This window comes from Mchenga conophoros, linkage group LG23 (assembly GCF_057382185.1).
Source record: "Mchenga conophoros isolate Kocher_MC1m ecotype Shallow Benthic linkage group LG23, M_conophoros_male_GT1.1, whole genome shotgun sequence".
Lineage (NCBI taxonomy): Eukaryota > Metazoa > Chordata > Actinopteri > Cichliformes > Cichlidae > Mchenga > Mchenga conophoros.
This window is the reverse complement of record NC_140547.1, coordinates 54,688,731-54,695,990: the sequence shown is the minus strand read 5'-3', so window position 1 is coordinate 54,695,990 and position 7,260 is coordinate 54,688,731.

Sequence of the window (7,260 nt, the reverse complement as noted above, 5' to 3'; positions counted from 1 at the left end):
TTTGGACCGAGCTGTAATTTCAATGCCCCAGATTTGGACTTATGTAACCTAACATGTGCTGTTAAAACACATGTAAAAACCTGGGGGTTTTCTTGGATAGCAAACTTACATTTGAGAAACAAATTAATTCAGTTGTCCAGCGGTGGTTTTTTAAATTAAGGCTCCTATCCAAAGTGAGATCTTTTCTATCCTTTAGAAACTTGGAACGAGCCATTCATGCGTTTGTTTTATCTCAACTGGATTACTGCAATTCACTATATGTGGGTGTCAGTCAGTCCAGCTCGGCCCGGCTCCAACTGGTACAGAATGCTGCAGCTCGCCTTTTGACTCGTGTGAAAAAACACCAACATATTACTCCGGTGCTTGATTCCCTTCATTGGCTTCCAGTGCGTTCTAGAATTAAATTCAAAATCTTATTTTGGACTTATAAAGTGCTAAATGGCCAGGCACCGGACTATTTGTCTGACCCATTGCAGCTTTATACGCCCTCTAGAGCCCTTCGATCAAGCGATCACCTGCTCCTTACCTTACATAAGTCTAGGATGGTTCATAGAGGAGATCGGGCATTTGCGGTTGTGGCACCGAAAATGTGGAATGATCTACCTCTCCACATTAGAAAGGCCCCAACTGTTGCTCTTTTTAAATCGCATCTTAAAGCATATTTTTTTACTCTGGCTTTTGAAACTGTATGAGAGTTGCCAATTCTTTTATCTTCATTTTCTTTTAATTGTCTTACCTGTTGTTGTTGTTAATGTCATTGTTTAATTGTTATTTTGTACAGCACTTTGGTCAACTCCCTGTTGTTATTAAATGTGCTTTATAAATAAATAAATGAAATGAAATGAATGAATGTGCTGTTGGCCAAACTCAGCGCCTCCCTGACTGCTGTGTGTGTGTGTGTGTGTGTGTGTGAGAGAGAGAGAGAGAGAGAGAGAGAGAGAGAGAGAGAGAGGGAGAGAGAGACCCTTTTTTGGCAACATCTCATTGTATGATTCACATTGAATATATTTACACTGGTGTACTGGATTAGATCCTGTGTGTGTGTCCCTCTGTGTATGTGTGTTTCCATATGTGTCCATATTTGTAATTGTGTGTATCTGTTGGCTGTTATTTCTTGGGGTTTTTTTTAATCTATTTTTAATCATTATTTTCTTTTCACAGGTGAACAACAATTAGTTTTGAGGGAACTTAACCATGTTCCTTTTTTTCAGCTTTTCATTTTACTTTTCCAATATTTCCACTTAAGTTATTACTATTCTGCTAAATCACAGTATTTGTTCTAAATCATATTAATTAAGCTACATCACAGTATTTCTGCTAAATCATAGTATTTCTACTAAATTATGTTTTTTTCTAAATATAGCATTTCTGCTATATAATGGTATTTCTGCTATGTTATAATATTTGTGCTAAACCAGAGTGTTTGTGCTATGTTGTAGTATTTTTCTAAAGCATAGTATTTCTGTATTGTTTAAGTATTTCTGGCTAAAAATGTTATTTCTGTTATCTTGTCACATTTCTCCTAAATTCTTGTATTTCTGAGAAGTTATCATGTTTTTGCTAAGTTACAATATTTTTCAGAAGTTCTGCTATGTTATTGCATTTCTTCCAAGTATTATGTTTCCTCTAAGATATTGCAGTTCTGCTAAATAATTAGATTTTTGCAAAGTTCTTATGTTTCTGCAAAGTTTTTACAATTTCTTCAACTTTTCAGCTTTTTCAGCTAGTTTCAGCAGACAGCTTCTGCTTTACAGCATGCACACAGCTTTTTTGCAGGAAATGCACATTTTTCTTGTTTCCTTTGTTGTACTGTTTTGATTATTATTTCCCTAGGTTTCGGTTATGGTTGTCAATGATTTAGTTCTTGGGTTTTGTGTAATGGCTTCTTTGTGTTCCATGTTGTGTCTACTGTGCCTTTCTGTCCCATGTTTCAGGTCCCAATGTTCTGTCTACCCAGTCTGTTAAGTTTACGTGTCTAAAGTTCAGTCTGTGTGTTTCCTGTTTTACTTTGAAGGTCTGTGTTTCATGTCAGTGTTTCTATTTTTGCTTCCTTTGTGTCGTCCTGCCTAATCACTCCCAGCTGTTGTGTCTCATTCCCCTCGTTATCCCTCAGTGTGTTTAAGCCCCGTGTTTCTCCTTGTAAGTGTCATGTCCTACATCATAGCTGTGTGTTATGCTCCCTGTGTCTTTCATTAGTTTGTTATTATTCATTTCCCAGTTTAGTTTTGTTCTTTGTTTCACCTCCTCGCCCGCAATAAAGCAGTGTTTTTGAGTTTGCGTTAGTCTGTGAGCTTTGCATTTGGGTCCTTTTCTTGCCTGCACACAGCCGTTTTGTGACACCCTTTATATAAAAGATGGCTGCAGAGACCAGGTTCATAGACTAGTTCAATGTTGGAGTTGGTTGTTTCAGCTTGTTTTTTGTCCTGGATGTTTGTAGAGTCTGAAGGGGAAAAAAAGACTCCATGTAGTTTCAGTTGCAATGTTTTCAGTGATGATCTGCAGAAAAACATTGAAGACGTTTTTCATTTCTCAGCCCAGAGTGAGGTTTGTGGTTCAGCATTCAGGACAGTTTGCAGATGAAGGGTTTGAGGGTTGTTGTTTATTTTTTTCCCGCACTGAGTGCCGTCAAAGATCAAAACAATTTCAGCGTAAATGAAGGGAACAATGATACATGAAAGATAATCCAATTGGTGTATCCATCACTGGTGCTTATTGCGTATGCAAAAAGATAATCTTTACATAATCTATAGTATTATATTCTGGGGTTAAAGTGGGCCAGAGTGATAGGCATTTTTGATTGTGATCACAGTACTTCTGCATCAAGGTAGCAGTACAGAAGAGGAGCAAATATAAAGGAAACAATGTTTTGTTTTGTTTTTTTTAAAGTGGTGAGTAATTTCAAATGCAGTGTTTCTATCAGCTTGACAAATATCACCAAACACACAAACTGCTTATATGTGGTTTTCTGCAAAAGGTCCAGCTGCTGTATTTCCCAAAGACAGAAAAAAATGAGATAAAGAAGAAAGGTTATATATAAAGGTAAACACTGCTCAGGGGCATTTGATAAACTAGAAATTAAAAGCATGTCATGTCCTAATTTTATAAAACCAGATTTCCAAATTCTATACGTTTTTAGAGATGTATATAATGTGAAGTTATTATTTTTTATTTTTCATATTGTGAAATATCCCCCAAAACAATCTGAGGGTTATACTTTGTGCTATTTAAAGATTACATAAAAATACTCAGTTTAGCGCAGGATAAAAAGATTATATTCCCTGGGTTTAAAATAAGGAACAGTGTGTTGCACGGGTGCACAGTGATCAGAGTTCGATTGCATAAAGGGTAGCAATATTTAATATGAATTCAAGTTAATGTTTTGATTCAGTCATTGATTTCTACTTTTAAACAAACTTTGTACTAAAGTTTATACTAAAGTTTGCATAAACAGTACACATCAGTGTAAAGAACAGAAATCAGCAAAGACATTTTTTACTACTTGTGTAAATCCACAAAAAACGGTTTGCTTTCTCTGTCTCTCTCTCTTCCTTCTGTGCTTGTGTCTAAAGCATCTGCTACATCAATCACAAGTTCATGATGATCTTTTGATGAGGCACTATTATAAAAATGGCAGCTAAGGTTCATTCTTTGATTGATAAATGAGGCTGTCAGTAATGCCTCATTTATCAGGGATATCTCAGTAGGTAGAGTGGTTGCCCCATGATCGGAAGGTCGGGGGTTCGGCTCCACTGAACAGCTACCCTGAGGTACCCCTGGGCAAGGTACCGTCCCTACACACTCCTCCCCGGACGCTGCATTGGTGGCTGCCCACTGCTTCACTGGGTGAATGGGTTAAATGCAGAGGAGTAATTTCCCAACGGGGACTAACACATACACATTATTATTATTAAGCCCCAGCTCTTTTATCTAGTGTGTTTTTTCTTGACTTTTTCCCTCACAACTAATCTCATTGTTCTTCCTCTCATGTACAGACCTCCCCTGGATTTTCCATCCTGGAATGCTTGGAGAGATTGCCTGAGCTGAGTGAGTGAGGAGAATTAGTGTGTTTTAACAGAAGTATCTGTACTTCTAGTTAAGTAAAGGATGTCTGTACATTTGCCACCTCTGATTTCACCTCTTCCCCTAGGAGCTGAGAAAGTACCAGAAAACAAAGAAATGAAAATATCAAATTGTATCAGGTGTCAAATGGACAGAAAAATGACCTTTGAGTTGAGCAGCAAATAGGAAACAACCTGAGGTTTCTGTTTTAATCTAGTCTGTGTGATGGTGCGCACGTAGCAACAGCTGAACAGTCACACTTTCTGCTTTTAACACCTCCTTGAGCATGAACACTGAACCACTAACAGACACATGACTGTGACCACAGGAAGTTCACAAACTAGAAACTACTTCCTCTTCTGGTCTGCAAGTTTAGTTCTCATTAGTCTGATTCTGACTTCCTGTTCAACATGTTTAGACCCAAAATAAAAGTAGTTCAGCTACTCCTTCCAAAACACATAGGAAAAAGAAATAATGAAAGAGAAATATTCAATTTTACAGTTGTGACTATAGCCTTATGGCAGCACACAGTGTCTGATCAAATATATCCCCCTCTCGCCCCTGCGGGTGGTCTATCCTTCAAGCTCGGGTCCTCTACCAGAGGCCTGGGAGCTTGAGGGTCCTGCGCAGTATCTTAGCTGTTCCCAGGACTGCGCTCTTCTGGACAGAGATCTCCGATGTTATTCCCGGGATCTGCTGGAGCCACTCGCCTAGCTTGGGAGTCACCACACCTAGTGCTCCGATTACCACGGGGACCACCATTACCTTCACCCTCCACATCTTCTCGAGCTCTTCTCTGAGCCCTTGGTATTTCTCGAGCTTCTCATGTTCCTTCTTCCTGATGTTGCTGTCATTGGGAACCGCTACATCGATCACTATGGCCGTCTTCTTCTGTTTGTCTGCCACCATTAATATATATATATATATATATATATATATATATATATATAGCCCCCAATATTTCAAGATCCTAGTAATGCCCATAAGTCCAACATGTTGAAATCTGATTAAATAAACAGTGATGAAATAGTCAAACAAAGTAATGGTAGATATTTATGTTTCAAACTAACAGGGAATCCAGGAGAAGTACATCACCTTTGGACAACCTTCCAGCTGTTTGAGGAGAGATTTGGGAGTTTCCCAGGTGTACCTGAATGCATCATCTGTAATAGTCATGGGAATTCTGGCTTTTTAGAGAACCAGCTCTTTTGGCTTGGTTCACTAAAAAGAGCCAGCACCTTTGCCCCCCCCCAAGTTGCTTTTCAGGTTGCTTTGTTGCTTTAATTAATTTATTATCAACATCAATATAAAACTGGATTCAGTGCATGAATAAACTTTCTGAATCCTATATCATCAACAACTGAAAATAGTTGGAAAAAAAGCACAATCATTTTTGTCAGCTCTTTATCACATGAGTTCTGTCTTGCTGGGGTCAAAGACTTCTGCAAAAACTGTCTCATAGAGATCTGGGTTGGTTTAGGTGGTTGTGGTGGTATACTGCAAGATGCTGTATACGCAGCAGCAGCAACAGTTGCAGTAGACACACTGGCACCAATGTTCCCTCTAAGCTGCGCACGTGCGCAATTGCGCACTGTTAGCACGTTCTCTGCGCACAGAAAATCTGCGTTGCGCACACAAAAAAAATTTCAGCCTGAATTGAAATTAAAGTAAATATGTGCCGACACCGGTGTTTTAGCTAGCAAAGCGGCGTGGCTGATGTGGAGTGAAGCCACGTTAATGACAACGTTTACAACCATTGGAGATGTGAGCAGGACAGACGGAACAACTGACGGGAAAAGTGTGGACTTTATACCAGTTTTTAAATTGTGTTGATCGGCCACGTAAAACCAGAGTTATGATAAAAATATCTGCAATGTTTGGTTTTCTTCCTGAATACTGTCGTTGTTTATATTTACTGCGGGAAGAAACGGTAAAAACTGCGTTTTATAAGGAAAACACTCGAAAGCCTGTGAGCAAAGACAACACCAAAAACCCCAGCCTTTCCTATTGGTCTAAAAATGTACCATGTCGACCAATCAAAACATGGCATTTAGTTGTTAAGAAATGGGAGGAAGTTTTAGGAGTGATGGCGGTGTTGTGAGATGTGAGAGATTTGCGATGTTTAGCACAAATCTTGTGTAGTTAGTGTGTAGTTAGTGTGTAGTGTGGTCAGTAATGTTGTTGTGTGTGTCAGAACAATGAGGCAACTGCTGAGTGTTACAGGTGTTACAGCAGTGATACATCTGCTGCTGTCAGGCCTGCAGGTATCAGGCTGTTGTTCTCCTTCATCTCATAGTGGACAGAAATTATTTTTTAGAGTGACACAAATAATTTGTGTGGCATCAGATTTGATGCAGAACAGCTGATTGTTCTGTAAATAGTTTAAAATGTTTATTTAAAAAAATGCCTTGGCTGCATTTTTAGGTAAACGGCTGCAAAAAACTTTGTTGTTTGCAAAACTCAGTTACTTTTTTGAAGTAGTAACTATAATAATTAATAATAATTAATTGCCCAACATTGGTCATTACTTACTGTACTTTGCAGAGAGAGTTACAGACTCTCTCCCAGACCACAGACTCATAATACAAGTCAGTTTTTTGTTTTTTTTAAAAAAAAGAAACTTGTGTTATCAAAATTGGAGTTCAAGTTATTTTCTTCCAATAGTGTTAACATACTACACAGGTCAGGAACAAGATTTTTTTTTTTTAAATTGTCATTGTAAGTGGGCTAAAGCAGTTAATTAAAAGTAGTCTAACAGAAATGCTGTAATTTGATTATTTTAATAAACATGTAACTTGGATGGATTCAACACTGGCGTGACCACAGTGCACACGTCTAATGTCGCTCACAGTGGTCCACGAGATCGCTCAGGGAGTTTGTGTGTTCGCTCAGACACATGAAACATTAGAGGGAACATTGACTGGCACCTTCATTAATATCATACTTAACTGACTGTGTTTTATCTTCCCATTTCACTGATGGGTGGACAGGTGCCTGTACAGGTTGTTTGTGGAGCTGGCTTTATCTGATAGTCTTTTTCTTGCAGACCCTACACTCTGCCTTTGTATTGTCAATAAAAGTGAAATGGCTCCAGATTTTGCTTCTTTTCACATTGTCACTCATTTTCTTTACTATACCTTTCTAATGTGACAATGTTGTCTCTTGTTGTTGCCCCTGCTCTCTTTCTCTCTCTCTCATCTG